This window comes from Aythya fuligula, chromosome Z (assembly GCF_009819795.1).
Source record: "Aythya fuligula isolate bAytFul2 chromosome Z, bAytFul2.pri, whole genome shotgun sequence".
NCBI classification, from domain to species: domain Eukaryota; kingdom Metazoa; phylum Chordata; class Aves; order Anseriformes; family Anatidae; genus Aythya; species Aythya fuligula.
The window spans coordinates 1,445,309-1,463,964 of NC_045593.1; the positions used below are offsets into that span (position 1 = coordinate 1,445,309).

The 18,656-nt window shown below is 43.5% G+C and overlaps 1 protein-coding gene across 1 annotated transcript in view; it reads right to left on the reverse strand.

Annotated features, from left to right (window-relative positions):
* Positions 1 to 18,656, reverse strand: part of DCC (DCC netrin 1 receptor) — a 360,844-nt gene that overhangs the window by 76,200 nt on the left and 265,988 nt on the right. The window lies entirely within an intron of this gene.

Consider the following 18,656-nt stretch of genomic DNA (forward strand, 5'->3'; position numbering starts at 1 on the left):
ATCACGTCCATCCGTGTGTCTCTTCATTCTCTTCTTTATTAGAGCTTCTATCAGTTTGCTCAGGAAAAGCACTCGATTTACCGGGCCGGACTGATAAGAGAGCTGATATTGTACATCAACCTTTTTTTCTCCTAAAACAATCTGGGCACCAGCACTTCCCTGCAAGTCTCCGGTCCTTTGAGGGTTTCACCCACCAGGATATAAGGTCTTCACGGTGTGAAGGGTTTCTGATGGAGCAAGGCCTCGAAATTATCTCTGCACCGGCTCTTACAGCACCTCATTATGCATTTTTAGACAAAGAGAAAAGCTGACCACATCACAGTGGATAGTTTTTGACCAAACACAATTTATTACCATTATTGAGTTGCTTAGGCCCTGCATAAATACGTTATAGCACATACCAAATTAATTATTGCAATAGAAAAAAATCAATGTTGCCCATATATTGCCCCGTGATTTATGGTTACAATCAATTATACATTTCAAAATCAATACCTCGGGTTTTCAGCGCCGAGTGAAATAATGCTGGGGTTCTTCCATTAGGGCAGAGCAAACTCCGTTTTTCAATTGCGAGAGTGATTGTTTTGAAAACAGACCTGGTCGCTTTGCATATTGAAATTGCCCCCATATAAAACGTTTATGGGGGAATGCGAGCACACCGAGAGCGCCTTTAAAACATTTCTGCTGACAGCTCCGAGGACGCCGTTGGGTAACTCATTTGCTACCAGCAATGCATGGAAGAGTGAAAGCAGAACCCCCCTAAAGTTATTTCCCCTTGGACCTGGGGCATCCTGAAAAGCTGGAGATGATAAGAAGTATGTATGGAGAAGAAACAAGAAGAGGAGGGGCAGAAATGCTTTCAGGGACCTTCCACACGGCTCACGCAGGTTGCAGGAAGGATTTGTAGATTGAAAAATAAATCTTTCTTCTGATTAGGGGAAAAGGGGGGTTCTTTCCAGACCCACCCAAAGCTGTCACTGCAACAGCAACAGTTCACTTCACCTCAACTTGGTCTCCATGGCCACCACGGCGATGCTTTTTATCAATAGTGCTTAACACGTGCCCCTTTGATCCGGGAAAATCGATGAGTAACGTGCTGCCGGGCTCCTTGTTCTTTCTTCTGCTTCGGAAAGAGCAGGAATGGCGAGAGCTCTAATCCTTCCCACTTTAGCCAAGGGGCGACTCACAGAAAGGAAATATTTCCTTCCTATTCCATCGGGATCCCCTTGCAGGCGGTGCTTTGCAGGCTGCAGACCACACAGCTTTCAGTTCATCTCTCCCCGATCAACTGTATCTGATGAACCTTTTCAGAGAGAATAGATATTGGCGCAACGTTTTTCCACGTTTTCACGTTTTTGCCATGTTTTCATGATTGTTTACGCCAAACCAGTATAAAAAAAAAAAAAGAAGGATTATCTCTAAATTGATCAGAAATGTGGAGCATCATTAATCTTATCAAATCAACATTTCTGGATGTGCAAAGACCATTTGTCTATCTTGGTCCGTGAACCTCTGGACGTAAATGCTCGTTAAGTAAAAGAGGGGCTGCTGTGAATGGAGGCGGATTAAGCATCCAGAACACACTTACCTCACTGTGAAAAGCTGGAAAAGGTTCAAAAAGGAATAACTCAATGACTTCATGCAACAACAGAACGGGTTATTAGTCTCCATGTATGGCTAGCAGCAAGAAATTTTTCAGTCCAAACGCGACCCATGCACGAGCTGGGATTTGAAATGAATTTCCTGAGCAAGGCGGCAGGGTTGGGAGCCAGTTGTGTCCTCTTTTTGGAGACCTTGGAAACCAAGCATTATCTCCCAAATCGGGTATATACGTTTTGAAAGACAGACAGGTCTCACGAAGGGACTTAAAAAAAGACTGGATTTAAAAAAAAAAAAACACAGCAAATCCTCAGGTGTGCTTTCGAGCGAGGCTAGTGCTTCAGGCTTTGAGCAAACATGGAAATCGATGTCTCATTTGTGCAATAAGACGAGCTAAGCCTGGCATAACTGCAAAATAATAGATTTCAGCAAGAAACGAAGCATCCTGAGGTGAAGTAAAGGGTGCTTAATGTACTGCCACTTCGCTAGGTGTGAGCTCTCTCTTCAAAGAGCAGGCGAATTCCTGGGAAATGCTTGTTATATACCACACATGCGGCACAGGAGCTGATTATCTTTATCTGGACAGTCAAAAGCATTTACGAGTCAGACCTATGGAGCCTACGGAGATCCCAGATGATGATGATGAATTGAGGGTGTCTTGATTTGAAAGGCATTATTTTTATTCGTACAGGAGGCAGCGTGCAAGGAAAGAAGAAGGAGAGCCCTTCACAGCATGCACTGTGACCTCCCATAGTCCTGCTAGAAACATCTGAAGGCACCGGTGGGCAAAGACAACAGGGTTTTTCACGTGATGGTTTGCAAGCCGAGGAGCAGAAAGGATGAGGCTTGGATCCTTTTTTTATTTCCAACCAGTTCGGCTCTTTTAAGTCCTTTGCTGCACCGCTTCCCAGCAGCGTGAATCCTCGCCTTTGATCCCACGCCTTCGGGCGCAGCCCTGGACTTGGCCAGGCTCAGAAAGAGCTGCTGGGAGTAGGTAGGAGATTGGAAATGACCCCGTCTCCACCACATCCCCTTCCCCTGAAGGAGAGGAGAAGGGGCTGAAGGTGAGAGCTGTGTTTCTCCCACCCCACCGCATCCATCCCAGCACCCCGGGCATCCTCGCTCCTCCACCTCCCGCAGGTGAGGGCTCTCACCGTTCAACCAAGCCAGGAGCTGCAAATTAATTTACAAATACTCCCTGAAGCTGGTGGTGGTTACCTTGGCTACGAGCAGTTGTAAAGTTCCCAACCATGGTGTTTCATAAAACCACTCTCATTCCCAAGAGAAGATAATGAGAAAAAAAAATATGGGAGGACTGCTAAGGTATGAAGACCTTTCCAGCCAGTATCATCTTCTCCGGGTATTTCTCTTCTGAGCTACGTCTCCAAACAGATATTTTATTAAAACTGCATGATCAAATACTTAAAACCACTTGATTGCCACATTCTTAAAAAAAAAAAAAGAAAAAAAAAGAAAGAAAGAAAGAAAAAAGGTGATAGCAAAGAAGATATCCCAGTGAAAGAAAATTAAGGATAAAAAATGCCTCTGGGTGTCTTCGCTAACTTGAAAAGAAAAAGAGGATGAAACACAACCAAATACAAGGCTTAGACAAATCAGACACCTTGGGCAGAGGCTTATGATGGCAAAGGAACAAAACAAACAGAAAATGGTGAGCTTTGACAACAAATAATGGAAAAAAAAATCAGAATTTTCTCTCTTCAAATGTAGAAAACTTCTAAGGCAAAGCGGCTTCTGAGATTTTGTTCTATATATTTAAAAATAATCATGTACAGTGCAAACGTGTGCTTTTTATGTGAGTGATGTGGAATGCCAAATTGGGTTTGGGTTCCAAATGGGGTTGTTCAGGCTGGAGAAGGCTCTGGAGAGACCCTACAGCAGCCTGCCAGTACCTCAAGGGGGCTGCAGGAAAGCTGGGGAGGGACTTTTTGTTAGGGGATGCAGTGATAAGGCAAGGGGGAATGGGTTTAAACTAAAAGAGGGGAGGTTTAGGTTAGATATTAGGAAGAAATTCTTTACTCTGAGGGCTGTGCAGCACTGGAGCAGGTTGTCCAAAGAAGTTGTGGATGCCCCATCCCTGGAGGTGTTCAAGGCCAGGCTGGATGGGGCTTTGGGCAGCCTGGTTTAGTGGGATGTGTCCCTGACCATGGTAGGGGGAAGAATTAGATGATCTTGAAGATCCCTTCCAACCCAGTCCATTCCGTGATTCTAAACACTAAACAGGGCAGCATTTTTCTTTTCATTAATGGGAAGTGCTGAGACCAATAACTTTCCCATTTAAAACAATTTCAGTATTTAAAAAATGTGAGATTCCTCTCAGGTAGCAGAATTAATTGACTTAACCCACCAGTTGATGGTGAAAAAGGAACATCCAAAGCAGACAACCCCAGTACCTGGCCAGGGGATTGCTCGTTTTCTCCCCATGGCACAGAAGAGCTGGCCTAACCATGAGCATCTCACTTCTAGAAGTCAAAATTGGGACAGGCGAATCTGGCTTTCAGTTTCTCCTTGCATTAACTAAGCAGTAAAGGGTGATAACTTTTCCTATTTAAGGCATTGTTAGACATTGTAGGCCCTTTTAGACATTTCATTTGAAAATTCAAACCAGCTTGTAAGAACTTTGTACCTCTGTTTGAAAACAAAACCCTCTGAAGTCACTAAGAGATGCCACTTACTTGAAATGCTCTTTATTTGTAAAGAACATTATACTCGTGAAGATTTTCAAAGCTTTGGCTTCTCATTCAGAGTCAGAATGCTAGGCTTTCATTAAGGAAGAAAAAAAAAAATACTGCAATAGGAAAATCCATCTAGCATGTTTTCAGAGCTGTAGCAATACATTTCTTTTAACTCATTCTTGTGCTGATGACACGGTTATTTACAAGAAGCTGTCGTACATTGGCTCAGCCGATAAAACCACTTCGGAGCTGTTGCATTTTTTTTCAGCTAAGCACAAGGAATGGCAAATATTGCAGTAAATTCATCTTCCTCCATCCCAACACCTGCTAAACATCATAAACTTGCAAAGGGTCGCAGTCAGCTGCAAGAAAACCAACTGGAACTTTACAGGTCCAGGGATCAAAGCAACTATCAATACTTCAATCAGGTTTTCAATTACAAATGCCTTTAATTGATTAGCACTTAGCAGCACCTGTAGTTGGCTATCACTTTAATTACTGAGTATACTGATGCTGATTACTTAGACGATATCAGCCTGAGAGCCTCATGATTAAGAGTTTATAAAGCAAAGGGCACAATAATTTCAAATTAATTAGGCTATTAAGATTCAGATTAAAATCAAAATCTCCAGAATATTTTAAAAAATTCCACTTTAAATAATGTTAATGCCTGCTCCCCTGCTGCCTTGTGCTGAGAGATCTGTGCCTGCAAATCACTCAAATGCAGCCAGCTCCCTCTTACTCTGAGGGAAATACCTTCCTGGAGGTGATCTCAGGGTTGAAAAGGCACCAAAAGTGCAGCTGGCTTCATGCGTGCACAATTGGGAATTAAAATGCCCGGCAGAGGTCCTGTGCCCATGACTGGAGCACCAGATCCTCTCTAAGCTTTAACTCTGATTTTCTGTATATTTTTTTTATGAAGCCTCTTATACTCTCCTTTTTGCAGTTCCAACGTTTTCATAATAATAATACTAAAATTATAACTGCAGTAGAGGTGCACGAGTCTCAGTGTGAATGCAGGTTACTGCAGTAAGGTGGCATGGGAGTGCAGGCTGTACCTGCTTCTCTTAATGTACTATTAACCTGGAGGGTGTCTCTTGGGCCCCTTAGGTATAAATCATACAGATCCTTCCCCAGCAGAAATGCTCAGATTTAAAGGGCTAAGTCGGTCAGATAAAATACACTATTTTGGGTATAGAGCTGAGTGAGTTGCTAAAAAGACCCACCTGGTGCTCCTCATTGTGCCTGGTGCACTGGAACAGCTCCCCAAGCCCAAGTAAGAGCACTGAGAGAGGGCTGGAAAGCAAACAAATGGCCACAAAGCTCCTGTTGAACCACTCGAAGATGGAAGACGATGCCAAATAATCCCTTTTAAAAGACCGGGGAAACAATAAGATATGGAAATGTCCGCAAAAGGAAAGAAAGAATGCCAGATATTGCTGGGGTTGGCAATTTTTGTGTCTGAAGAGTAATGCTGTGGATTGCACATTTCAAAACCAGCACCCAAATGGATTGATTTCTAATTAAGGTTACAGTGAGACTTCCCAAGTCTCCTTCTCCACTCTCCTTGAAGAACATTGCTGCTTCCAGTTGGTTTTCACGGGAATTATAGATGTAGTAAAGGGTGACAGAGGTCAGAGAAAGCAGGGCTTGAGCAATGGGCTATAACCAAACCTCATCTTCACTTCTGTGTTGTTTCCTCTTTCTCATGTGTGACTTGGGCAGAGGATGGTGGGGAAGATCCTCACTGCTTTGCAAGTTATTTTTCTTCACATTCATGACAAATATTCCTTGTCTCTAGTCCTTACCTCTCAGAAACCGCCTGTTTCAGCTGCCCCTGCCACCTCCCTGGCTGCGGCCTGCTCCGCACGGGAGCACCTCAAACATTAGTAGTGCCCTTCAGGATCCAGAGCACACCTCGTTCACTCGTTTAAAACCAGGTTACAGATAAGCTGTGACATAAATAGGAGCTGCAGGGAAAGAAGTTTAGCTTCATCCCCTCAGCATACTGCACTATCATGCTCCCCCTGCCTGCCAGGCCGCGTTCCTGTGTGGGGCAGCCCAGGCTGCCCAGAGAGGGGTTGGGGGCTCCTTGGGGACATCTCCAGGCTGGTCCTGGGGCTGGGCACCCTGCTATGGGGACCCTGCTGGGACAGAGGCACCCTGATGAGTCTATGAGTCTGGATCCAGGAGCAGAATCCCGGATACGGACTTCTGAAGCCCTTTCTGAAGAGATGCAGAAAGCAGGAATGGGAAGGGACATTGCGACGTGTCCGTGTGGTGCTTAGTTGCTTTCCTTTCCTTTTAGCCACAAAAAGCATACTTCGAGAAACTCCTTCTTAAGTTTTGCTGACAAAACTCCCTTTCTTAAGTTTCTTTGACAACATCCCCGAGTTGCATGCATTTTTTTGTGTGCGCTCTATGGAAAAATGGCACTTTGAAGTCTCTCAAAGCTTTGTTACAGCTTCTTATTCACAGAAAAGTGTTACTTTTCCTTTTGATTATACAAACATATCGCCTGTCACCGAGGTTTGGCCCTGAATGCTAATAAAAAGTGTTTTCGCGAAGCTGTGTTTTAATGATCATGCAGCCATGAATTTTATCACTGCCTTTTCATGAGAAGACCTGAAAGACAAATATATTCTGACCTTGGATCCAATTAAGTCACTGGAAAAAGTTCAAATGTAATGGTAAGGGATGGTTCTGTCCCCATTCGCAAGTTACTTATCAAAGAGCTGGCCGAGGAGTGCTGGTGATAGCAAGACGTAATTGAAAACCAAAATGGAGTGCCACGACCCTCAGGTACGCTTTCAAATTCAATCAAATACTTGTCAAAACAAATTGTCAGCTCCCAAGTCTCTACTCTCACCTCCCGCATGCTGTACTTACGTGCTGTGACACCTACAAGGGAATATTTACTTCTTTGTTCAGTATCTTGAGGCCAGGAGGCGTCCCATGGGACCTGCACCAACGCCCTGGGCATGAGGCTCCTCACACCGTGGTCCTATACCAGAGAGCAGCCAGGGAGCAGGGGGCTTCTCCCATGTAGAGCAAAGTTATCTAAACAGAGGGGCAATTCTCATGGTTCACATCCCCAGAAGCTTCAAAACGAGAATGTAAAATCTGACATTTCACGAGAAACGAAGGCGCCCTGGCATTTTCCCTCAGGTAAATCAGAACCCTTCATCTGTCCCCGACACCGAGGGCAATCCCGCTCCAGGGTCCCGTTCCTCAGCCTGTGTTTATTATCTTAGCATTTTGAAGCCTGCCCACTGCTTAATTCCTCCCCGTTTCATACCCCAGGGCTTCTCATATTCATGGCTTCTGATTGTGCTCTCGGTTTTCCAAGTCTCTAAAACGCTGGCTGAAACACAAAGGTTGTCCAGGTAGCACATCTTGCCTTAAACACCTCCAGCTCCAGCCAGCTGTGAAAATACATAATCTCCAGTAATTATTTCTGTTTTCGCTTCTACGTTTTTAGCTTAATTATGTTTCCTTTTAAAAATTGAAGCACCGGAGGTCCCTGTAATTATCACGGGACACAGACACACCGAATTTATCTGGGAAAGGTAAATGGCTAGAAGTCACTAGACAACCTAACACACTACATTGATTTTTAGGATTAATAGGAACATAAGCCTTTAAATTTTGCACCCATTGGCATCTGTTTAATTAAAGACTTTTCTTTCCCTGTGGTCATTCAATAACGCTGAGATGGGCTCCAGAAAACATCGACTCAGATGTAAAAACGTGTTTTCTATTTTCTATCTCTAAAAAAAGGAGTTAACAACTCTCTTCTTTGATGTTGGGTTATTTTTTTGAACTTGGGAGAAACAACCCTTAAAACAAAGCATTTACAGTTATAGGTGCTTATATTTATATGTATGTAAGCCATACTCTGATGCTTGAAAATATATTTTCTATGTTAATGGCAAAAAGTCGTACATGCCACCGAAGAGCAACGTTCCAGTAAACCAGTCCAGAATTTGCACAGAACCATGCCAGTGACCAGCTGGGTTTCCCCAGGGTCTCTGCATGCGCTCTGAACTTTCTGGTGCGCACATCATGCTCCTTCAGCTGGTTTCTGTCTGCACTGTGCAAGCCCAACCTCCTCTGCTGATACGAGCACAGACCGATACGTCACCGTCCAGCGAACATACAGCTCTTCATGTCACGCTTTCCCTGAAAAGATGTAGGATTTCTAACGAGCACTTGGCTTAAGAGACCTGCCACCGGCCATTTTCAGCCACCATCACAGCTGCTGCTGGGTTACTTTCAGTACAATTTCTCTCCCTACAAAAATCAGACCGAATTTGCGGAATTCAGTGAGACCCAGAAAAGATACCAGGCAGCTCTAAGGCAAATCTGTTCAGCTTGAAAGCTTGTTTGGAAGACCTCCTGTTCGATGATATAAAGGACCACAGAAGGATATTCCTCTACGGTGAAGGACACTGGATCGAATCCAGCCCCAACTGTTGTTTACTACTAGAGCAAAGAAGTTTCACTTTGCTATAAATCTGTTGCTGGATGCTCAGAGCTGGGTTCATCCCGGTTAATGTAGTTATAAAACTGAAGCATCCCAGTACTTGGTCAGAGAAGGACATCACATCCCTCTGAAGCACCCTTCAGGAGGTGCCTGCCCCTCATCGATAGTACGAGCAGGGTGATCCATTTCCATGAGTAAATCAAGTGCCTAAATTTACATGGTATGGATCCAGATCAGCGCCAGGCACTCCATTAATCTGACATGAATCCGAGCTATGTCGGAAGAGACGTAAATACCAAAATACTTTATGATAGAGTGGAAAGAGACAGAAATGTCAATGAATCATAGAACGGTTTAGGTTGGAAGGGACCTCTGGAGATCAGCTGGTCCCACCCCCATGCAGTTATTTAATGCTTATTCAGCTCATATATACTTTTATACACCCTCTGGCTGCTATTTTTGTTATCTCCCTGCAGACCACAGCAGGCAGCCCCTCTGCCCTCACCCTGCCTATTATGGGCTGTGCAACCCCTCTGAGTTAATCCTTGTCTGAATGGGATACAGGGGAAATCTGGTTCTGCCTGACCTTGAGAGATGGGATGGTACTGTTCAGTTTAACACGCAAAAAAATGGTTTATTGAGGTACATTTTGGAGGCTTTATCGGATTTCCAAGGAAGAGGGAGATGTGCACAACTCAGCCAGAATGAGCAAGCAGCCAAACTTCGATTACAGCCCTGCCACCCAGTGCCACTACATTAAAAAAGTTATTTTGCTTTCAGGAGATTTAATATCATAGCGTTACCCATAAAGGAAGGTACAATAGAGTTGTCAAGAAAAATGAGAAATAATCCCAGCTACGGGCCTGGCCAAAGCCAGGTCGGGCTGTGCTGAAGCACAGCAAAGAGACGCATCCAGTGACCCACCAGCCTTGCACCCCATTGCTGCTCTGTGAATAGCTAATAAATACAGCACATTTTCCACATGCATTTCAGAAAATAACCCGGCACACTAACAATGGGGTGGATTCCCACCTGACGATCAAAATTAGCCATCGCAGTTGGGAAGTTCGCTCAAGAAAAAGCTCAGAATAGCAGAGGTAGCACTTCTGGCAGTTTGGACCCTTGCGGGCATATACTTTCAAAGAAAAAGCTGCAGTGTAAGAATTATGCAGACAGTGATGTATTTGAGTCCTGTCTGCTCTCATTATCCCGGGCACGGTATTTCTGCCCTGGAGGGAGAACAAATTGAACAAGAATTCAAAGTTTCCGAAATTTCCCAAGTAACTTTATGGCGCCGCGCACAACGCACTTGCTCCCTAAGTAAATTAAGCGTCTGGTTTCAAAGCCAGTGCGTTTTATTACAGCAGACTGCCATGACATTTGCCCTTCAGGGAGGAAATCCTGCAGGAAACCTCACCATTACTTCACAGATACCATTTAGGATCTGGAAGGGGGAAAACCCTGGCAGCAGCCCCTTAAACTTTACCTTCACATCTCGTCCTATATGGTTTTCCTCAGCTCTTGCTAAGACAGAGGACCAATGTGTATATTCTGACCTCTGGCAGTTTTACTAAAAGACAGAGCAAAGTAGCAGGAATTGCAGTCACGATTAATAAAGATCCCGTTTGATGCTAGTGTGCTCTGGTGAGCAAAATGCTGGTTTCTTTTTTTTTATTATTATTATTTTCTTTACCATATTTTATTTGCAAGAGGTACATGACTGCTTGGGTACCATCCAGCAGATAAGAGGAAAATTTTGCTTCATTATATCACATTACATCGCTCATTTGCTTCAATTTTCTTTGTCATGAGCTTATAGGAGGAAGAAAGCAACCATTAAAAAAATTAGAAACCTTTCCTCATGAAAAAAAAAAAAAACAGGTTCGGCGATTTTCCAGCCTGAGTAAATTACACCAGATGTCAACCCTTAGAAATGCCGGGCTGTCATTATTATGACATAAATAAGCATTTCGGTCAGCTGTTTTTATCAGCTGGGAAAACAAGCTACGAGGCAAAATCAACAGTCAACATAAAATGGTGTCCAAAAATCCTGCCAACATTACTAAATTGCATAGCTCCGTCTTGCCATGCAGGTGAAGTCGTTCATACCCCCCAGACGAACCCCCAGAGACACAACAAGAGCAGTTGGGGCTTAATACAGGACTTTACAAGCGTGGATTTCAACAGTTTTAATGGCCTCGTCAACTGGCCAACCCGTCTCAAGTGCAGAGATGTCCAAATGGCAAAACCCGGAGCTCTATTTCACCTCCTCGTTGCTCCTCACCTGCGTGAGGAAGGCGCAGTGCCATGCATAGCACGTACCAGAAGGGTGAAGCTTTGCCAAAGGTTGGTAATTCTGGTTATAGGGCTTTGTTTCCTATTCAGAGCTGCTCAACAGTGCTGAGAACAAATAACAGCCACATTCCTCAACTCCGTGCCTTTGGTGTGCTGAGGATACCCACGCATGATTTGGGAACCCCATCACGTGCAGGATACGCCCCAGAAATGCTTCTTCTCCTGGTGAATGCTCCATGAACTCTATTTCAATGCCTCACTCAGGTAAAAGAAGCAAGTGCTGGATATTGCTGCATGGAAATGAAATTTTACTGAGGACAAAATAAGGCAATAAAGAAGGAATTTGTACAACTAAACATTCATAGCCTAGCTCAGAAGTATATTAGAGTGTACACAAAAATATAGGAAACAGCTTAATTAATCAATACGAACTATGTGAACAGATTTGGAGATATTTAGTTACCCAAACAGGGTTTACTACGCAGTGCAGATTTAGTGAATCCAAGTGCTTCAGCTGTTGCTGCAGATGATGACAGAGCCTCCTCGTCCTCCAGCTGAGGTGGGAGATACCCAGCATCATTTGGATTTGTTGTTCAAATGATAACACGCTAAATAAACACTGAGCCGTGTATTTTTCCATTTTAGGATTTCTGCAAACTACTGCTGCTTTGAAAAAGTGGTTTTCTATAGGTATCAAATTTTACATACCACATTTTTCTTCAGCATCTGAAGAAACACCGTGGTTAGTAAACAGTACACAGCATTCTGCTCCGCATCTCCTGATCCAAAGCCCCCTAAAGTCAAGAAGATATTTTCTCTTTTGGTTTCAGTAGATGCTGGATTAGGCCCATAAATTGTATTAATCCTAAAATCACCAGCATTTATTCTTTCGTCAAATGCTAAATTTGTACGTCGATGCACCGGTGTGCATCAACACCTCAAAGGTCACTTAGAAGGCAGGGGACAAATCCATTCCTTATAAGTCTCAGATAGTGTCACAACAACCTCAGTGAATGGGAAAAAAACAAACATATATATAAATTATTTCTCTCCCAGTGCCACCTTTTTTTTTTCCTTTTTTTTTTTTTCTTTTTTTTTTAAAGAGATCCACCAAAATAATCTGAAGAGCGTTGGAGAATATCACTTGAGCATAAATACAGATTTTCATCAGACTCTTTCTGAATTCGCTGTGAAAGATAACATTAAGCTTGTGAAAAGAGTTAATTATGCATTAAAAGGGCACGCCGGGAGTTAAGGCTACCTTCAAAATTCTGAAGCAAAGCTAATTCTGGCATGAATGATTCCATAAATATCATGCAGTTTAAGCCCAGAAATAGGCTGTTTTATAATTGGTTTATTCTCTGGAGACATTTCTGGGGATTTTAAAAATGGGAGCACACATTCTGTTGGCTTCGGGGGAGCTATGGGATCCAAATATGGAGTTTAGGGAGCCAATTTTGCTTTTACGTTTTTGTTTCCAAACACCACCCCCTTAGACACCAATCCCATTAGGCAAGGCTATGTTTATAACATAAAAAATCTTTTATGACTTCTCTTTGTATTGATTCTGCAACACAAATTAACAAGAAACGTTGTTCTCGCTGCTTTATACATGTTTTCAACAAGGAATAAGGAAAAAAAAAAACACACACAGAAAAGCAAGAAAACCCTTAGGTTGTATATAATTAAGACAAAAAGTCATAAAAAATCATTAAATGAAAAAAAGAAAAAAGAAAGAAAGAAACCTCAGGTAATGATTTTCATTTAGACTGAGAAATCTTCCAACCGTTCTGGCTGCGCAGAAAGACCTCGAGGAAGGAAGAGCAAATTTACAGCTGTCTTCAGGTGCCTTTGTGCTGCCAGCATGCCAAAAACACCTGCTGCAGGAGTAGGAACCCGATAAGAAAACTCCTGGAAACGGTTGTGTTTTATTTTCCAATTCTTTAGCAGTTGTATAGGGCCCCACATCAAGTCAGGCGGCCATGGGGAAGGCACTGTGATGGAGAAGGGGCTGGGAGGGTGCTGGGGACAGGACACCCACCACAGGCACCCAAAACGTGGCACCACCAGCAAGGGGCTTCCAGCTCAGCACCTTTATTAGCACTTTAGAAATGTTTAAACCTTCATGAAACATCTGCAAGAAGTCTGTGCCCTGGCTGCCTTCAACACCCAGGCCAAATTTTCTAGGCTTTCAGGCCTTCAGACCTGATTCTTTGTGCTCCTCACAGTTTTCAAAGTGCCTCTCCTAACAGATTTTATGAAACCACAGCATCATTCAGGCTGCAAAGACCTCTAAGACCATCTAACCTAGTCCCTTTTGTCCCCTTGCATCCCATTTTCCTCTCTATTTTGCTCCTTTTAATGAAGGGTTCAGGTTAGCCAGCTCTGCAGTCGAACCAAAGCTGCTGCCTCTGACTGGATCTGGCCCCAAAGCATCAATAAGAGCAGCAGTCATATTTTTTCCTTCCAACTTCCCATCCCAGCTGAAGCCTGTCCTGAGGATGACATTTCTGCTGAGACCAACTGTTCGCTAATGGACTCTATCCTTTTATATTTTGTCTCCAAAAAAAAAAAAAAAATTGCATTTCTAGTGGAAATTACTCGAAGAACAGTCCATAAAGGGTAATTGCCTTTTTTTTTTTTTTTCCAAAGGTGATCCACGCAGCCTGCCTGTTCATCGTCGTTTCACAGGGATCCTAAGACCAGAGAATTCTCGCCTTTATTTTTGAAGGAAAGGGAAAAATAGCAAACAGCTTGATCCTTATACCTAGGGTGATATAGGGTATTATTCCACTTACAGTTACATTTCTTTCTATTTACGGACAAAAGATATAAGCTGATTTTTATTTTTTTTTTAACTTAAAAAATCAAATGAATGCTGCTACTGAACAGTATGCTGCTTCCTGCACAGATCCTGGGATGGGGAGGAAGGAAAGACTTTAGCATTTACAAATCCAGCGCGACCATAGCCAAATACGTCATATTCCTGAATACGGCTCATTCTCACTTAAAATCACCCCTGAACAGAAGGATGAAACTGAAGGAAATCCCCATCCACTCTGTGGAGCACAGGGACTTGATAAAAACACCCAGACATCCCAATTGCTTCGGTTTTGCTCTAATGAACTCTAACCGCAGGCTGTGATGAAGATGTACGATCCCTTGGGCTGCATGCAAGTATGAACTACTCCAGGCTCCAAATCCTTACTCCTGCTGCTTTTTCTCAGCTACCAAGACAACATTCAAAGCAATACGTTGCTCAAAATACTTGAAATCTTTTACAGGACAGTGAAAATGCAGTCAGCAGCTTTGTGGGATAACTGTTGTGTTTTTGTTTTTTTTTTTTTTTTTTTCTCCGTATCTGCAATTTCCCTCCCATTCCTGGCACTCTGGGACTTATTCAGCAGACACCGGGGCCACTTGAACTGACCCATAAAAATATATGTTTCCACTAGTTAACTCTTTCAATAAATGCCATTAGTTATGCCACTTTTTGACAGACGAACTGCCTCCATCCCCGAGGAGCTTTCCTACCCAGCACTTAGCCTCTTAAATATTAGGCTGAACGAAAAACTCGACGGCTTCAGAAAGTGCAGAAAATTTGAATCCCAATTTGACACCACAAGGTATTTCCTTAGAATAAAAGTATAAATCTAGATGTCAATAAGTTCACAAAACTCAGAAAAAAAAAAGAAGAAATCAGATTTTACAGAGGCAGTGGAAGCTCTCAGCCAGGCCAAAGGGAGCGTGGAGGAGCAGGCCTCATGGCGACCCAAGCATGAGGTGCTGGCTTTTCTTTACTTCACAACAATTATTTCTGTTTCTGGAACACAAAGGAGCCTTCTCCAGATGAAACAGGCCTCCTCGAGGTCCAAGCACCTCTAATGAAGGTGCGTCCTCTCTTGAAATGTTGCCAAGGAAGAATGGGAATATCTTCACTTTCATGGCGCTGGATCTGCCAGGCCAATACAGATGTGACAACACTGCTTTCATCGCCAGTGTGTAAGATGATTTTGATAAAAAATAGGTGTTTTCAGGGATTCCCTGGCATCAGAACAACCGTTTCTTTTACCAGGACGTTGGACGTGCCCCGTCACGTTTCCTTTTCCCTGCTCACGTCTGCCACAGGCCCTGATGATGCAGCAGCGGCAGGCGACGTGCTGTGCAAGACAATCAGCAAAACCACCTCCGTGACCAACCTGCTCACTCACCAGAGACACTAAGTAAAGTTCAAGCACTGGCAACACTATTTACTGAGCTGCAGAACGGATGACAGTGTATAATATTGTCTATTATTCCAGATAAGAAAAGGATGAGAAGCAGTAAATCAGGCAGGATACAGGGTCCAGCTACGGCGGGAATTATCAGTGAGGTGAAATATTTTGGTTTGTAAATATCGTAACACAAATCCACACCGAAAGGTGGTAAGAAGTGCCAGAAATCCTTGTGATCGCTGTTATATTGGCATTTTGTCACGGTCGGTAGCACGATAAGGTCTTGAGCCTGTGTTTGTACACGCCTGGAGTTCACAGTAATGCAGGTAATAACAACAGCAAGTGCGGTGATGTAACTTTTATTTTGCATGCCTGGTCTAATGAATATCTGTCCCTGGGGTGCTCAGCACACATATACTGGGGGGAGAGAAGAGCATAAAGTGTACACAACTGTAAATGTCAATGGCAAGGCAGCGCTCGCAATGGCACCCAGGGGCATAACGAGAAGTGGCGGAATAACATTAAGAAAGGGAAAATTTAGGGTTTTTCCCGAAAGACGGATAGTGATAACAGTGAGTTGTGTGCGAGGGACACTCGAGCAATCCCCCAGCTAACGCGGTGGGAAAACACCACCACTTAAAACACTTTACAAGTACCTGGGGGCAGTGGGGAGGAGCAAAAACCAACCCAAACCCATAAAACTGGCTGCTGGGAACGGCGGTACATTAGCAGAGTGGCACCAGAGGACACAACAACTCCTTCCAGCTCTAATTTCAGTCATTTCATAGGGCAAACCTTGACCCAGAAATTATTTGCTGATTCACCATGACCGCCAAAACAACCCTCTTATATCCAAGCAGTTAACCTCAGCTACAAGTCCCTTGTACTCTGGCACAGCTGAGTATGTAACTTCATCACCAAAAGCACAAATAAAGATCCTCCTGCCACATTTATTGCTATGTTTTTCTGACGTTTTTTTTCTTTAAAAGGTCAATATGAAAAAAAAAATATCTTGAATTCTACCAATTAAAATGCAACAGTGAAAAGACCTAAGGATAATAAACCAACAGGATGCTATTTTTATTGATGCTACCTATTTCTTTGCAATTATTTGAGTACAAGAAATGTTATTTCATTAACTGTCCTGGGTATATATTCTGCAAGACGCTGCTGTTTTGTTTCTGGCTGCCTGGTCTATGCTGACAAATGGACAGAATTATCGAGCTTATGGGGAGAGAGACATTATTTTAAGGGATGGAGGGGCAACATGCCTCCTTCACCCCGGTCCGAGGCAATGGCTATCACCATCGCTCTTAAATTAATCGCAGCAGCTGAGCCAGGTCAGCAGTGACCCCAGCTAAGAGCCAGGGAACGCACACCATTCATTACAGACACACTTGCAACCAAGGGTGAATAAGGGAATATTTTCTCTTGGTGTTTTCTCCTGGACCAGCAGAACAAAGCCGTAACTTGTAATCACGGGCGCAGAATCTGGGAGAGCAAATGGGCTGGAATAGAGACATAAACCATGCAGAATGTGCGGGGACAGAGGACCTGCACCTCTGCATCGAAACTCGCTGTAATTACAGCTCTCCTGCTCCTGGAAGGCAAAATCAATACGGAGTTAATGGGGCTGCGATCCTGCCCACGCAGCAGAGGGGAGGAGAGCCGTGGCCGTGCCGATATGCACCCTACAGCCCAGCAGAGCGATGCTGGGGCGACTTCCCCAGGCCACAACAGCCCCAAGGAATGGGAAATCCTAGGGAAAACCATAGGAGGTGTGACACAGAGCTGGCTGCCACGTGCTGTCCCTGCTTTGGGAACAGCCTTTTTCCAGATACGGGGATTGCCTGGCACTAATCTCCAATCTTTCCATCTTAGCACCGGCTTTCGACTCGCTTCTTGTGTTTGTTTTCGGCTGCCTTTTTGCTTTTTTACTCGAAATTGTTACAGAACAGGATGCGTTTGCGCGTTTCTTTTATGCAACGCACTAAAATGTTGCTGAATATCAAACATTCCTTAACTTGCTTGGCTTATAAACGAAAAATAAAAGCATAAAACAGTGAGGGACAGGTCTCTGTGAAGGCAGAAGACCCATTTTTCAAAACCTGGTGAATGCAACCACCAGCCAGAGGGCTGTGTAACCCCGTGCAGTGAAACTACACTTTTCACACTGGTGAAAATTGACATTTTTGAGTCTTTTGGGACCCCAGGCACTGAGAAATGGAAACCCCAATCCACAGATATGTGTCCATCCCTGCCAGAAAGCTCCTATTTAGTTTTTTTATTTGCATGCATTCTTCTTAACAGCGATTAAAAATAATAATAATCACAGAAAATGTCAAAAAATCCCATAAATCTGTACACCCCACTGCCAAGCTGCAGAAGGGAAATTTGTGTTCACGAATGGCACCAGGCCAATATAGCTGTGGATGGTAAAAGACCATATTGCCCATGTATCCCTCTGCATAAGAGGCAATTAAAATATGATAGTAAGAAATGCTAAAGAAAACGAGGGAAGCACAAGCATTTGTTGTGCTTTATTTTTTTTTTATATACGAAATAATACAATAAAAATAAAACCCAATTAAAAAAAAACTCTGCCAATGCTGCAAAAATCTTATGGCTCATTACAAGCCATCGGAAATCGAAGGCAGACAGACACCCAAATTATCTCCCAGCTTGAACCAAGTGTGCTCAGACTGAGTCCTGGAATGAATGACTTCTGGGTTTATGCCAGGCTACAGCTGGATCCCGCCTCGGTAAACTTTTACAAGCCATTCCAAAATTTCTCGTGGCTCATTTTGTCGTGCATCAGCGGAGGAAAAGGTCCTTGCCCTAATGAAATAGGTGTTTGCAATAAATGCTCAGCAGCTGGTTATATGACTGGACACATCGCTTAGCTCCTTCCATATGCTCTCATTTCCCTATGTGTGTGGATAAAAGACCTTCAGAGGTTTGGGGAGCAGGGGAATGTGCAAAATTATATTTGCCATAGAACCTCCCTAAAATTAAATATGATTTTCTGCCTCTATTTCCGTACCCGTTTCTTTCTTATCTCGAGTATTTTTGAACTGCCAGTCACTCGAACCATCCCGACTTCCAGAGTTTAGATGCAAAACCATAAAATATCGAGCTCAGTGAAAAGAAATTAATGAGTGTTTTCTTTTCCAAGGGTATTCTCTGGCGAATAACACCAGCTAACCGACTGTGCGCCGGGCAAATTGCTGGCTGGGGTGATTAAATCAGAGCTTCTCAGAAGCAACGTGCCTGTCAGACTTCATCGAATTTGGTTACGTTAACACAGTTTTACTTTCTTAAAATGTAATTAGCAATAAATTCAATGAGAGGCTTCGATAACATCGTTCA